We start from the raw sequence: 16,577 nt of genomic DNA, 5'->3' as shown, positions 1-16,577 counted from the left end.
GCTCAACGCTGGGACGGTGTCAGATGCTTACCCCATGCCCCGCATGGATGAGTTACTAGATGAACTCGCGGGGGCAAAGTATCTGACCACCATGGATCTGAGCAAAGGCTACTGGCAGATTCCCCTGACCCTGGAGGCTAGGGAGAAGTCAGCATTCTTCACTCCAAGTGGCCTCTATGAGTTTTTGGTGATGCCATTTGGGATGAAGAATGCCCCGGCTACCTTCCAACGCCTGGTCAATAGGTTACTGGAAGGGATGCAGAGCTATGCCAGGGCTTACTTAGATGACATTGCTGTCTTTAGTAATTCCTGGGAATCCCACATAGGACATGTAGCTGCGATGCTGGATAGAATCAGGGAGGCTGGGCTTACCTTAAAACCCACTAAGTGTATGGTAGGTATGGCAGAAGTCCTGTACTTAGGGCACAGGGTGGGTGGAGGGCATTTCAAGCCAGAGCCAGCCAAGGTAGAAGCCATAGTTCAGTGGCCTGTTCCAAAAACCAAGAAACAGGTCATGGCCTTTTTGGGCACCGCAGGGTACTACAGGAAATTTGTCCCACAGTACAGCGCCGTGGCCAAACCCCTGACTGATCTGACTAAGAAGCAACTGCCTGTGCTTATTACCTGGTCTCCTGCTGTGAAACTGCTTTCCAGGCACTGAAAGCTGCGCTTGCTGAGGCCCCCATCCTGGCTGCCCCAGATTATACCAAGCATTTTCTTATTCAGACTGATGCCTCAGACTTTGGTGTGGGGGCTGTGTTGAGCCAGGTGGGGGACGACGGCAAAGAGCACCCTGTGGTGTATCTCAGTCGCAAACTGCTCCCCAGGGAGGTGGCATATGCCACCATTGAAAAGGAGTGCTAGGCCATTGTGTGGGCACTCAAAAAGCTCCAGCCCTATGTCTATGGGAGCGCTTTCACGGTCATTACCGACCACAATCCCCTGAGCTGGCTACAGAGGGTATCAGGGGAAAATGCCAAACTGCTGAGATGGAGCTTGGCTTTGCAAGAATTTGAATTCACCATTCAGCACAAAAAGGGTAGTGAAAACAGCAATGCTGATGGACTTTCACGCCAGGACTATCCCTCTAAGACTGAATTCATTAATGGTGCCAGCAGTGCCCCACTCCCCGTCAGGGCCAGTGGGCCACAGGACACGCATTAAGAAGGGGAGGTGTAGAGGGAGAGAGGGGGTGGCCCGGTATTAAAGGGGTTGCACCCCATTTGGCCACCCCTGACCGCACCAGGGAGACAAGGGGTTAACTGGGCTGAGGTCCAGAAATGTGATGTAACCCTTGTTATGACATGTAAATGTATTTTCCCCTGTTCCATTGTAATGTCTGGTTACTCAGTGTTTGCATCACACACACACTAGAATCCATCCGGGAGCACAAGGGTTAATAATTCTTTAATGATTATAGCTCTTTGTGTAAGTTTCCCGCCTTTTCGGGCACCATTTTGCAGGTCCCCATTGGCCGCCATTAGGGCTCAATGCATTTCAATAGGAATTTGTGCTGTTTTCGTCCTGTTTCCTGTAGTGACCAGCAGGTGGCGTCCGAGAGGGAGAGCGGCGGTTTCCCATTGAAAGTCAATGGGCTCATTGACTTCAATGGAGATGCCTCGAGGTAACCTAGTTGGCTGCCGTCCAGACCGCAAACCGCAAAGCGGATACAATGTCCTTCAAAAGAGCTAAAATCACTGGGTCAAGTTCAACGTCAATTAGCGGGGAAATAAACTGTTTTAGGGCACCTAGGGATAAAATTATTTTTGCCCCTAGTTCCTAAGCGTCCCCCCACTCGACCACCACCGGGTCCCCGAATCCTGGACCCCCGATAAGGGTCGAACCAGATAGAGCGGGTCGCGCCATAGGCTTTGCCGGCGGCGGCAGAAACGGCTCAGAAAAATGACTAAGTGAGAAATGCTGAATTTTAGGAATCCATATCTCCGGTTCCGGAGGGTTCAGCGGATCAGGGTTTGGGGTATCTGTAGCCACTGCTCCGGCATCGCTGCAGAACCATCCTTGACCCGCTTGGACCAACCCGACGGAGTATGGACCCCCTTGAAGTTCGGGACTTTTCCCATAAACTTCAATGGCAGAAAACCCCCATTGACTTCAATGGCGGCGATTTACCATTGAAAGTCTATGGCGGAGCTGCCCGTTGTTTTCAATGGGGATTTAGTGAAAAGCTGAGATTTCTTTTTCAATGGAGATTTTTGTATTAAAATGATTTAATGTGCATTGGTGTAACTTCGGTTTCTTAGGTCGTAGCAAGTCGCTTTTTGGACCATATGGTGTCCCAGTTCTGGCAATGCGAACTGGGAAGTTTGGACCTGCTAAACCTAACGGAACCGGATATTTTAATACGTTTATGTTTTATGCTTAATAGTGTATCTTAAGGTATGGACAAAGACCCAGAAGAGATTCTTTTGGGCCATAAGGTAGCAGATGGCCCTGGGGACGCCGCTATGTCTAGGATTTAAGTGCTGTTCAAAGAGTTTTATCACCCTCACTGTTTATCCGAAGCCCAAACCAGGGCAGGTCTTAAGTGTTCCAGTTAACACCTTTCAACAAAGGTTTTCCTGCCAGAACTCCAAATGGTAGACTGTCTGGCATTCCTGACGTAAATGTGGGGCTTCAGAAATGAGACCCCCAGAGTTCTACTGCGCATGTGCCAACTAGCAGGGGGGCATGGGTCAGAATGCTTTCCCACGTTAGTGAGTGGCTGGAGGTAATTGTAAACCAATCCAATGTGCTTAAGGTTAAGAATAGAAGGAGAATGGTTTATAAACTGCTGTCCACCCATATATCCTTTGTCTTCGTTTGCTGATATGGTTACCTGATATCACCTGAATGATTTCCTCACTGCTGAAAGAAATGCTACATCATACTTCTCATTCCCCAACCCTTAAGTAAGTGTACTTCTTGTTCGTTACTGTATTATCTGTTGTGTTCACCTATATTCTAAGGAATAAATACAATTTATTATATCTTAAGCCTCGTTCAGTTCAAACCCAATTATTTTTGTGTAATATTAATAAGCCTGTGGAAGCTATCGTCACAAGGAGGTATTATAGTGTGTATTGTGGGGAGAATTAGTGTGTGTGTTGTTTGGGAGTGATATTCGGGAGGATTGTGTGTGCAGAAGGAAGAATGAGTGAGGGGGGAGTAAGGGAGCAGGATTGAATGAGAGGGGGTCATTGAGTGATAGCGGGGAGGGGAGGGAAGAGTGAGGAGAGTGGGTGTAGGAGGGAGCAGTGCAAGAGACCGTCGGGGGCAGAATACATGGTGAGAAGGGAGGCTGCCTAGAAGCATAAAAATCTACTTCACCACTGTTCTGTACTCTCTTCAATACTCTGTGTTACAGATCTCTCTGGCAAGAAATGGGGTCCAATGGCAAAGACTGCTCTAAATAAGATAGTATAAATGAACACAGAGAGAAATTCCAAAGAGTAACCCAAGAAAATACAAGTGAAATCTAATCGTAAGGTAATTAGTCCCATTAAGTGAAATACATAAAGGAATAGTCCATAAAAAAGCACAAAGGAAAAAAATAGGAGTACTTTATTGTGATGTTACATTTCAGAGAATATAAAATTATAGGAAAACAATTCCACTTTGTTCAGAAAACCAGAAAGTCTTGGTCCCAGGTGGACTGAATTTTTATTGCAAATAAGTTCCTTAATACACAAGTAAAGAATATAGTTACTTATTCTATTCTCTACTGTAAGACGTGCCACATTGCCCAATATTTGGGTACAGTGCCCAGATTGTGACCATGCACTACAGAGGTGAGATTCCCCCAACTCCAATTTGCTACACACTCCAAGAGAGATTATTGTGATCAGAGGTGGAATGAGAGGGGTGAGAAGGGTCGCTGCCCAGGGAGTAGCCTGACAGGGGGTACAGAAATCTCTTTTGGTGCATATATTGCGGAGCTGCATTGATTGACTTGTCAATCAGCTCTGCTGCCTATCCCATTGACATCATGATCCGGCACTGTGATCAGCTGCAGCGCTGACCCAGGTGTGTTAGTGCAGCACTTTACAGGGAGGGAACAGAGGTTGTGGATGACAGATGCTGGGGATAGGCCATGAGTACGGGCCAGAGTAAGGTGGAGACTTTCTGTACTCTGCATACAGGACACTGCATGCATGACAGTGTCTGTGTGTGTGTGTGTGTGTGTGTGTATTCCAAGTGTCAGTGTGCATAAGTAAGTGTGCTCTGTAAGTATGCCTGTGTGGCAGGTATAGGGGGGTGGTTCAGCTGGAGGAACTTATCCAGGCACAAAAGCACATAGATGCCCCAGATTATACCACCCCAAATGCTGATAATATCCTGCTGCACTTTACAGAAGATGATGCAGATGTCAGTGGGTGGTGGGTTCATTAAATCCATCCATCATATCATAGCCACACTGTGCATATGATGTACTGAATCAATCACAGGAAGACATCTCCATGGTAGGGGTAGAAGTTAACAGAATATGTCCAGCACTGTGGTGTGTAGCCCATAAATAATAATTGTGCACATTACAGAACATACTTGCAACTGCAAGATCATTTTGCTGCTTGTAGTGTTTGCTCTTGTCCTGTGCAGTGTTGTCGTAGATCCGTCTCTTCAGTGTTCACTGCAATAAAAGTAAGACATTGCATTAATATTACAGAAGTTTGGGAGCTGAAATCCCACTATGCTGCAGACATTTTCCCTTTGCATAAGATTCTTGTGATTATATCTCAATGATGATCAATAACAACTACATCATAACACAGCCGCTCAATACAAAATATGTATTTGCTATCAATGGTCATGGAGGCCAAACGTCACACAATGTACAGATATACTGCTGCGGCCGAGTTTATTCGAGCATTTGCCCGTTCTTGGCCGCAGCAGTAACCTGGCGCGCGCCGGAGGGTGCCGGGCGCACGCCGAAGCAGCGGAGGAGCGCCCTCCGATCGGGGCTTTCTCCCTTCCGCTGCCGGGTCCGTCGGGTCCCCCGGAACCCCCTGCCGCTGTCCCCCACATCGCGGGACACCAGTGCTCCCTCGGGGAGCCCTGGACGCGCGTGCAGGGGGCGCAGGCACCCGATGACGCGTGACCGTGCATCGGTGATGCGCGGCACGCTGAGGGAGTGCGGCTAGCACGCCGGGGCATCCCCCGGCTTGCGGTGCTAGCCGTGCTTCAATAAAACGTGTCGGTAGTGTAGCAAGGATTATTTCTTCCTCTGGTGCATTATGATGGGATGTGTTGTAAGATTCTGCATTATTAGCATCACTGAATCTTTTGGAAACTGAGTAATATTCTATGTTTTAATGCAATATTATGGATGATCAGCCGGTAAAATAAAGCTTACTGTATCTGTAGCCATGCTCTACCCATGATGTGCTGAATCAATGACTGCAGAGTGATTCAGAGTGGTAAACATGACTGGAACTCATCTCTGAATAGAGGACAGAACAGCAGTGCAGAGTAGGAGGTGAATGTATCTCAAATGGAAGACTTAGTAGCTGTGTGGGGAGTAGACAGTACAGACTGATCAAATAAATAGTTAAAGGAGTATCTTCAACATTACTTGGCTTTGTTATCAACATTGAAGTTTCTCTTGTTTTTTCTGTTCTTTAAATCACTACTACTGATGCCATGTGTAACCTGTACTGAGAGATATACTCTACTGGCCTAGATGAAACCATATGATGCAAACAGGATTCATCCCACTCCAGATTCATATGATTGCACCACTTCAACCTTTAATAAAACACATAGAACTACAGCAGTGCGCTACTGCACATGTTCTTGTTATGAATGGTAGTAGATGTGGTCCTTGGGTCAATACTTCATACAGCAGCTACACTCTACTCATGATGTATTGAATCAACAAAAACCTGCATGGTACAGATCACAGGAAGGGTAGAGTAGAGGGGAATATGTCCAATGCGAAACCCTTAGCAGCTGGATTGTGTGGAGTCAACAAAACGACAAATACTAAATGAGAAATATACACATTGCTTATCTGTCTCTGTGTAGTCATTTTCCTCCTCTTCAACTGTCTTTCAAAATTTCTCTTCTGACAGAAAAAAAACACATGGCTTCAATATTCACTGTTCTTCCCTCCTGAAATAAAAGTTAAGCATTGCATGGTTATGATCATACATACAATGAACCTTGCGCCAAACCATGTGATCCAAAGTAAATCCACCTCCCTCCCATAGCTGTGTTCCTTCTAGAGCTTCTACCACACAAGTCATTAATGTTCGTGACACTGTACTGCAGTCACAGTCTGCACACAAAGTACTGAATCAATTACATCACACTGAAAAGGCAGTCTACATGATGCAATAGTTAACCATAATAACTCTGTCATGCAAATGACAGGAAAACCTATATGTATATCATTAGGGGAGAGGGGAAAAATAATTAAAAAATAAGTGCGACAAATAAAAACAGATTATAGGAAAGTAAATCCTTGCCCTGGGAACTTTACAATCTAATAGAAATGTTAGAAGACTTAAAGAGAGGCAGCAGTTGGGGGAAGAAGTGCAGTAGATGACAATGCTTGTCCTTAATGGTGGGTACAATTAGTAGAAAGCACATCTTGGGAACAATAGTTGTTAGCAGTGACTGTGGGTGTGGGACAGTAGCCACGAGTCAAAGTTTTTTAAATGCTTAATTTAAGTCGTGAATTTTAAGATTGGTCTTACATGTGGGTGGAAGAGGTTATGTTGGCATATACTGAGTGTGAGGAAGTTTCACATGTACGGTGCAGTGATGGAAAATGGTTTCAGGCAAGTGAGAGAACAGTAGAGGTGAAAGAAGTTTACAGGAGACAGTTATGGTTATAGTGCAAGAGACAAGCAAGGGCATAACGAGAGATCAAAGATGATATGCAAGAAGGAGCAGATTAATGGAGAGCCTTAACAAAAAGGTAAGGAGGAGAACTTTGTAGGTGATACAAAAACTTGATGGGATGCCAGGACAGGGATTTAAGGAGATGAGCAGAGACTGTTGTGGGAGAAAGTGAGATAATTCAAGCAGCAGAGTTTTGCATAGGAGAAAGTTGTGAAGCATGGAGGCCTGTTAGTAGTATGTTAAAATAACCTATAGGATAACAGTATACATTGGAGTTTTAGCAGTAGGTTGAGAGGGGAAAGGGAAGATCTTGGCAATATTACAGAGAAAGAGGCAACACATTTTACCCATAGCCGTGCATGTGAATGGAGATGGAATTGAAGAGCCAAATGTTACTCCTATGCAACATGTTTGATGACAAGATAGATGGTAGTACTGTTTACTGTGATGGAGAAAGGGGATAATATGAGCCCAGTGTTAGACATTAAGTTTAAGGCAGTGGAGTGCCATCCATGAGCATATAGCCAGGAGACAACCCAAGAGTAGGGACTGGATTGCAGGAGTGAGAACAGGGGTGGATAGATTTGTGTGTGTATCATCCGCATAGAGATTATATCTAAGGCCAAAAGCATTGATGAAGTCACCAAATGATAGTATGTAGAGAGAAAGAGAGATCTCAGAACAGAGCCCTGATGTATACCCACAGACAGATCAATAGAAGACGAAGACATGTTAGCAACAGAGATGGAGAATGTGTGACAGGAAAGTTATGATGAAAACCAGGATAGAACTTTGTTACTGATACCAAGAGCGAGTTTAGAATATGAAGGAGGAGAGTGATTGAGAGCATCAAACGCAGCCGATAGATCAAGTAGGATTAGTAGGGAAAAACCTTGGGAAGAAGCTTTAAGCACAGTCTGTAGAACGTGCTGTACGAAAGGCAGGTTGTAAAGGATCCAGGAGGGCATGTGATTTAAGAATGTTGACACTAGCAATTAGAAGGCAATCAGCATGAGGGATACAGAGCGGTAGTTAGTAAGGCACATAGGGTGTAGTTTGTTTCTGACAAAAGGGTGACCGCTACAGGCTTAAAGTAAGAGGGCAAAAATCCAGAGAATAGGGAGAAATTGAAGATGTGGGTGAGAGTGGGGACTAAGAGATGCAGTAAGGTGTGAGGGGATACGATCTAGAGGGCATGTGGTAGAGGGAGAATAGAAGATGATTAGCTTCCAGCTCTGTAAGAGAAGAAAAGGAGTCAAGTGCAGAAGGAGATTTGGGTAGAAGGAGAGAAGGGGGAAGGGACAGAAGGAATCTCCTTTTGGGTGGCATCCACCTTGCCTCTGAAGTAGTCAAATGCTTGAGGAGAAGTGAAGGAAGGATGGCAAGTGGGAGGAGAAGGTCAGTGGAGGGAGTCAAATACAGAGAAAAAAACAGCGTAAATTAAATGAGTGTTGATGAGTGTGGAAAAAAGTAGTGTATTTAGCCCTAGAGAGCAGCTTTATACAGGACAGGAGACATTTTTACTGTAGAAAAATCAAACAAAGTGTGAGATTTCCTCCGTAGGTATTAAGAACAGCGAGTGGAAGTGTGATGAGTGTGTTTGGGAATTTAGCCAAAGGTGTGGGTTAGAGGGATGAGTGTGTCAGAGCCTATAGGGGGCATATAGATAGGAGGATAGCATTGTAAGAGTTAATAAGATTGTTAGTTTAAGCAGAAAGAAAGAGAGAGAAGAGAGAAGAGAGGTTAGAGTAGATGTCAGAGGAGAGTTTAATTAAGCAGAGGCAAATCAGTGGGACAGGTAAGATGCGGTGAGGGGAATGACTGATTGTGACTGATGAGAGCAGAAGAGGTTATGTACAACTAGAGCCTTGTTAGTAAGAGTGGACATTCCAGAGGGCACAGGAGAAGGGAAGAGAAAAGTAAGGAAAGGAATGTGGATTACATTAGATAGGTTAACACTCTTAGTAGGGAGGCCTGATGTGTATATGAGCCGGTCCAAGATTATAAGAGATATCCCCCAACATCAGCGAGCATAGAAGGAGACACAGAGATAGGTGTAGAGAGAGACAGAGATAGGGATATGTAGAGAGAGAAGGGCGTCAAGAGAATGAGACAGATAGGCGTAGAGAGAGGAGACATAGAGAGATGGGGCTTTGAGAGGGGGGCGTAGAGAATGAGGGAAGGTGGAAGAGAATAGGATGTGCAGGAGTGCATTTCATTGAGCAGTGCAGAAATAGCTGCAATAGAGGTCTGTACAAATGGTGCTTTGTGTAGACACATGCAAAGGTAGGGGAAGGAAAGTGTATAGAACATGTGGATAAAAGCAGGAGTGTGGAAGTTAGAGAAATTAGAAAAGTTTTACAGAGGAGTGAGGAAACAGTAAACAGAAAGAACAAGAGAGAGGTTACATTGGGATGACGTGCTGTGGTAGAGAGAAATGCTAGGAGAGAGCCTCCAGATATTAGAGGACATGAATTGAGAGAGCAAATGTATAAATCAAAACCGGAGGGGGAGGTATAGCACGAAAGCTTGCACAGCAGTTGATGAAGATTATAGTCTTAAAGTTGCGTGTACCTGTCAGGGCACTCAAGAAGGTCAATGCTCACAAGTGCAGAGTTCATGAAGAAATGCTGAATCCAGTTCCCCTCCAATTTAATTTTAATATAACTTTTTCATTCTTCATTACTGCAAAAAGCAAACAAAACAAAACCACATTGCATTACTATTTTCAAAATGGATTGAATGACATATTCAACAGTAACTGTGTGATGCCAATATTGCCTTCTCACTCGTAGGCCAGTACGGTCAGGTACCCAGTACTGATAAAACAATAAGTGCCCGTACTAAGTACCAATATGAATTATAAGGAAATGTAAAATCTCCAGGTCTCTCTCCATCTCTGCAACAGATATATGGATAAGCCCATATTAAGGCATCACGTGACCGGAGCCGTCACTGACTGGGTATACGCAAAGATGCAGGGAGATGCAAAGAAAGGGAGGGAGACAGGGAGAAGATGGGAAACGGAGGGAGGCACGGATGGCAGGCCTCTCTCTTTCACTGGTGCATGCAAGGAGCTGGTCCCAACATCCACAAAGTGTGTGTGTATTATTGGTTGTGTTTTATGGCGGTAGGAGGATAGTGTGTATATTGTGTGTGTGTGTGGGAGTATTATATTGTGTGTAGGGTATTATAGTGTGTATATTATGTTGAGGTGCAGAGGAGAGTGTTAGATTGGGTATCTTGTGTTAGGGGGTATTGTGTATATTGTGTTTAAGACTATAATATTATTGGGGAGATTATTATTGAGGAGGTATTAAAGTGTGTATTGTGGGGAGTATTAGAGTATGTATTATTTGTGGGTGACAGATGCTGTGGGTAGGCCAAGAGTACGGGCCAGACTAAGGTGGAGACTTTCTGTACTCTGCATACAGGACTCTACATGCACTGCAGAGGTGAAATTCCCCCAACTCCAATTTGCTACACTCTCCAAGAGAGAATATTGTGATCAGAGGTGGAAGATGAGCAGGGTCACTGCCCAGGGAGTAGCCTGTCAGGGGGCATGGAAATCTCTTTTGGTGCGTATGTTGCCACGTGGCATTGATTGACCGGTCAATTAGCACTGCTTCCTATCACAGTGACATGATCCGGTGCTGTGATCGGTTGCAGCGCTGACCAAGGTGTGTTAGTGCAGCAATTTACAGGGAGGGAACAGAGGTTGTGGGTGACAGATGCTGGGGGTAGGCCAAGAGTACGGGCCAGAGCAAGGTGGAGATATTCTGTACTCTGCATGCCCATCCTGCATGCCCAGGACTCTGCATGCATGCCAGTGGCTGTGGGGTGTGTGTGTAGGTATGCCAAGTGTCAGTGTGCATAAGTAAGTGTGCTGTGTGTGTAAGTAAGTTTGCCTGTGTGGCAGGAGGTGTAGGGGGGTGGGGGGCGGGGGGCGGTTCAGCTGGAGGACTTTACCCAGCACAAAAGCACATAGATGCCTCTGATTATATCACCCCAAATGCTGATAATATCCTGCTGTAGATGCACTTTACAGAAGATGATACAGATGTCATCAGTGTTTGGTGGGTTCATTAAATCAATCCATCATATAATAGCCACACTGTGCATATGATGTACTGAATCAGTAACACCAATCACAGGAAGACATCTCCATGGTAGGGGTAGTGTTGAAGTTAACAAAATATGTCCAGCACTGTGGTGTGGAGCCCATACATAATAATTGTGCACATTACCAGAACAACATATTGTCAACTGCATGATCATTTTGCTGCTTGTAGTGTATACTCTTGTCCTGTGCAGTGTTGTAGTAGATCCGTCTCTTCGGTGTTCACTGCAATAAAAGTAAGACATTGCATTAATATTACAGAAGTTTGGGGGCTGAAATCCCACTATGCTAATGACAGTTTCCCTTTGCATAAGATTCTTGTGATTATATCTCAATGATGATCAATAACAACTACATCATAACACAGCTGCTCTATACAGAATATGTATTTGCCATCAATGGTCATGGAGGCAATATGTCACACAATGTACATATATAGCAAGGATTATTTCTTCCTCTGGTGTATTATGATGGGAGGGTGAGATTCTGCATTATCAGCATCAGTAAATCTGTAGGAAACTGAGTGATATTCTATTTTTTAATGCAATATTAGGGTAAAATAAAGCTTGCTGTATCTATAGCCATGCTCTACCCATGATGTGCTGAATCAATGACTGCAGAGCGATTTAGAGTGGTAAACATGACTTGAACTCATCTCTGAATAGAGGGTAGCACAGTAGTGCAGAGTAGAAGGTGAATGTATCTCAAATGGAAACCCTTAGCAGCTGTGTGGGGAGTAGACAGTACAGACTGACCAAGTAAATAGTAAAAAGTAGTAACTTCAACATTACTTGGTTTTGTTCTCCACTCCTGTTTTTCTGTTCTTTAAATCACTAATACTGATGCCATATGTAACCTGTACTGAGAGTTATATACTCTACTGGCCTAGATCAAATTAAATGATGCAAACAGGATCCCTCCCACTCAAGATTCATATGATTGCACCACCTCAACCTTTCATAGCAATAACATAGAACTGCAGCAGTGCGCTACTGCACATGTTCTTGTTATGAATGGTAGTAGATGTGGTCCTTGGGTCAGTACTTCATACTGTAGCCACACTCTATTCATGATGTATTGAATCAACAAAAATCTGCATGGTACAGGTCACAGGAAGGGGTGGAGTAGAGGTGAATATGTCCAATGCGAAACCCTTAGCAGCCGGATTTTTTGGAGTCAATAAAACGACAAATACTAAATGAGAAATATACACATTGCTTATCTGTCTCTGTGTAGTCATTTTCCTCCTCTTCAACTGTCCTTCAATTTTCTATTTTGCAAGAAAATGAACACATGGCTTCAATATTCACTTCTGTTCTGCAGTCTTTCCTCTTGAAATAAAAAAGTTAAGCATTGCATTATTATTATTATAATTATTATTGACGATACATACAATGAACCTTGCTCCAAACCATGTGATACAAAGCAAATCCACCTCCCTCCCACAGCTGTGCTCCTTCTAGAGCTTCTACCACACAAGTTATTCATGTCAGTGAAACTGTACTGCAGTCCCGGTCTGCACACAATCTACTGAATCAATGACATCACACTGTGTCACACAATGTCATGCTAACGACAGGAAACAATCTTTGTATATATCTTTGTATATATAATAATAATAATAATAATAATAATAAAAAAAATAAGACAGGACAGACACTCCTACATTGCAATCAATAGAAAATAACTGGGACAGGCACTTCAAGGATGCATACGGTCCCGGATAAACTGTAGCTACCTATACACGTGTGCCTTGTCTCTAGACTCTGCATATATCTCTATTTATATACCACCCATTGTGTACTCAGCGCTTTACAAGAGAGACCAAAAAGTACAGGAAATTATTATACAATAAGTTCAACAAACAAAAACAGACAATAGGAAAGTAAATCCCTGTCCTGGGTAGTTTACAATCTAAGAGAAATGTAAGGAGACTTACAGAGAGACAACAGGTGGGGGAACAAGTGCAGTAGATGACAATGCTTGTCCTTAATGGTGGGTACTTGTAGTATAAAGCACTTCTTGGGAACAATAGTTAGTGACTGAATGAGTGACAGTAGCAACGAGTAAAAGCTATTGAAATGCTTCATTTAAGTTGTGAATTTTAAGGTTGATCTTAAATGTGGGTGGAAGAGGGTATGTTGGCATATACTGAGTGTGTGTGAGTTTCACAGGTAAATTGATGGGAAAGGGTTTCAGGCAAGAGAGAGCGAGTGCGCAGTAGGGGTGTAAGAAGTATAATGGAGACAGTTATTAGTAGAGCTTAGGAGACGAGGAAGGGCATAACGAGACCAAAGATGATATGTAGGAAGGAGCAGATGAATAGAGAATAGTGTTGGACTGGGTCCTCAACTATAAAAAAATGGGTAACGGGTACCCGGCCAAAATGAAAGGTTCTACCCGGTCGGGTACACGGTTTGGCACTTACCTTCCGGGTGGCGGTGACATCTAGGATCAGCAGCAGTCCTGTGACGGTGGCAGCATCTGTGGTGTCTTCAGCCGGCGGGGGAGCTGCAGGCTCACAGACACAGCTTACCTGCTTCGGTGCTGTGGAAGTGATTCCTGCAGCTCCCCCCGCCAGGTGAAGACACCTCTGATGCTGCCAACATCAGAGGACTGCTGCTGCTGATCCTAGATGTCTTAGGAAAGGTAAGTATAAAAGATTATTTCCAGCTGCCCTGACATTACCCGACGCCGGGTATTACCCGGCCAAGTCCACTTCTCAGTGGCCGGTTTCGAGTAATGTCCGGGTAGCTGGAAATGTGTCGGGTAACGCCGGGTACTCGGTACACCACTAATAGAGAACCTTAACAAAAAGGTAAGGAGGAGAACTTTGTAGGTGATCTGAAACTTGATGGGAAGCAAGGAGAGGGATTTAAGGAGGAGGAGGAGATGAGCAGATACTGTTGTGGGAGAAAGGGAAATTATTCAAGCAGCAGAGTTTTGGATAGATTGCAAATGAGAAAGTTGTGAAGCAGGGAGCCCTGTTAGCAGTATGTTAACCCATACGATAAGGGCATGCATTGGCGTTTTAGCAGTAGATTGACAGAGAAAAGGGCAAATCTTGGAAATATTACAGAGAAAGAATCGACAAACTTTAGCCAGTGTCGTGAATGAAGATGGAAAGGGAAGAGTCAAATGTTACTCCTAGGCAATGTGCTTTCATGACAGGATGATGGTAGTACTGTTTACTGCGATGGAGAAAGGTGATATTAGGCCAGATTTAGGGGGAAATATGAGGAGCTCAGTTTTAGACATTAGGTTTAAGGCAGAAGAGTGTCATCCATGGAGGATATAGCCAGGAGGCGACCCGAAACTAGGAAATAAATTGCAGGAGTGACGGTAGGGTGGATAGGTGTGTGTATCATCTGCATAGAGATGATATCAAGGGCCAAAATAGTTGATAAGGTCAACTAGTGATAGTATGTAGTGAGAGAGGTCCCAGAACAGAGTCCTGAGGTATACCAACAGACAAAACAACAGGAGACAAAGACACGTTAGCAACAGAGATGGAGAATGTGTGATGGAGAAGTATGATGAAAACCAGGATATAAGTTTGCTGCGGATACGAAGAAAGAGTTTAGAATATGAATGAGAAGAGTGATTGACAGTATCAAAAGCAGAAGAGAGATCAAGCAGGATTAGTAAGTAAAATGGACCTTGGGAATTTTCTTTATGTACATAATTGGTTACATTGGGAAAGGCAGATTGTGAAGGGCCCAGAGGAGCATGTGATTTAAGAATGTTGATCAAACGGGAGATCACAAGATGTTCTAGCAATTAGGAGGCAAATGGTAGGACGGATACAGGGCGATAGTTAGAAATTCACACAAGGTCAAGGTTATTTTTGAGAATAGGGGTGACCACTGCATGCTTAAAAGGAAGAGTTGAAAGAGCCAAAGGATATGGAGGAATTGAAGATGTGGGTGAGAGTGAGAATATAGGATTGAGAGGGCATGTGGTAGAGGGAGAAGAGAAGATCAGGTTCCAGCTTTGTGACAGGAGAAAAGGAGTCAAGAGTGCAATGAGATCTAGATAGAAAAAGAGAGAGGGGGAAGGGAGAGAACGAATCTACTTGTGGATGGCATCCACCTTGCCTCAAGTGAGCAAAGGCTTGAGGAGAAATAAAGGATGGATGTTAAGTGGGAGGAGAAAGTCAGTGGTGGGACTCAAATACATAGAAGACAGTGTGAATGAAATTGGAGTGTTGATGAGTGAGGAAAAAGTAGTGTTTGACCTTAAAAAAAGGAGCAGAGTTTTACAGAACAGGACAAAGGTTTAGTGTAGAAAATCAGACTGTGAGATTTCCTCCATAGGTGTTAAGAGCAGCAGTGTGATGTGATGAAGTGTGATGAGAGCGTGCTTGTGAATTAAACCAATGCATGGGTTAGGCTGCGTCTATAGTAAGCACGCAACAGAAGGCAAAATTAGCGCATGCCTGTCGCTCCAGCAATCCCCGCACTGAGGTCCGAGGCGACGGGGAGGCCCTGCATCGCTCGCACGCACTGTGGACGACCAAGCGTGTGCCCATGATAATCACGGCCTTAGAGGGATGAGTGTGTCAGAGCCTAGAAGGGGCATATAGATGATGGAGGAGGAGGGAGGAGGAGATGATAGCATTGTAAGAGTTAACAAGATAGTTAGTTTAAGCAGAAAGTGAGGAGAGGTTAGAGATAAGGGTAGATGTCAGAGGAGAGAGTTCAATTAAGCTGAGGTATCGAGTAGGACAGGGGTGAGGGGAATGAGAAGTGGTGGATGATGAGAGCAGAAGAGGTCATGTACAAATAGACCATGTTAGTCGTAGAGCAGACATTCCAGAGGGCACGTGAGAAGGGAAGAGTAAAGTGAGACAAGGAATGTGGATTACATTAGATGGGTTAATACGCTTAGCAGGGAGGTGGAGAGAGAGGCAAGAGGCAGAGGGTGGTGTAGGGGTAGAGGAAGAGATGTTGCATGTACCTTGTCAGAACATTAAAGAACGTCAATTCACACTGGTGCAGAGTTGATGATATATGATGATGTATAACGTGGATGAACATATATGGATAAGCCCATATTAAGGCATCACGTGACCAGAGCCGTCACTGACTGGGTATACGTAAAGACGCAGGGAGATGCAAGGAAAGGGAGGGAGAGAGACAGGGAGAAGATGTGAAACGGAGGAAGGCACGGATGGAGGGAGTTCTTCCGAATTTCTGCGGGCCTCTCTCTTTCACTGGTGCATGCCGGGAGCTGGTCCCAACATCCACAAAGTATGTGTGTATTATTGGTTGTATTTTATGGGGGTAGGAGGGTAGTGTGTATATTGTGTGTGTGGGAGTATTATATTGTGTGTAGAGGTGCAGAGGAGAGTACTAGATTGTGTATCTTGTGTAAGGGTGTTGTGTATATTGTGTTTGGAGCTATAATATTATTGGGGAGATTAGTATTGAGGAGGTATTATAGTGTGTATTGTGGGGAGTATTAGTGTGTGTATTGTTTGTGGGTGACAGATGCTGGGGGTATGCAGCAATCCCTGCACTGAGGTCTGAGGCGGCTCTGCATCGCTCGCACACACTGTGGATGACCAAGCATGTGCCCATGATAATCATGGCCTTAGAGGGATGAGTGTGTC

The 16,577-nt window shown here is 44.4% G+C and overlaps 1 long non-coding RNA gene across 1 annotated transcript; it reads right to left on the bottom strand.

The window, feature by feature from the left end:
- Window positions 1-3,708: 3,708 nt before the first annotated feature.
- LOC142475316 (uncharacterized) lies at window positions 3,709-15,974 on the bottom strand. Its single transcript, XR_012790876.1, has 6 exons — window positions 15,923-15,974; window positions 12,175-12,294; window positions 11,091-11,188; window positions 9,418-9,528; window positions 5,999-6,108; window positions 3,709-4,627 (listed from the first exon to the last, which is right to left on the bottom strand). It is a non-coding gene; the product is annotated as an uncharacterized LOC142475316 (long non-coding RNA).
- Window positions 15,975-16,577: the final 603 nt, after the last annotated feature.

This window comes from Ascaphus truei, unplaced genomic scaffold (genome assembly GCF_040206685.1).
Source record: "Ascaphus truei isolate aAscTru1 unplaced genomic scaffold, aAscTru1.hap1 HAP1_SCAFFOLD_1148, whole genome shotgun sequence".
NCBI lineage: Eukaryota > Metazoa > Chordata > Amphibia > Anura > Ascaphidae > Ascaphus > Ascaphus truei.
Note: the sequence above shows the minus strand (reverse complement) of the source record. Positions and strands in the feature narration are given on the sequence as shown.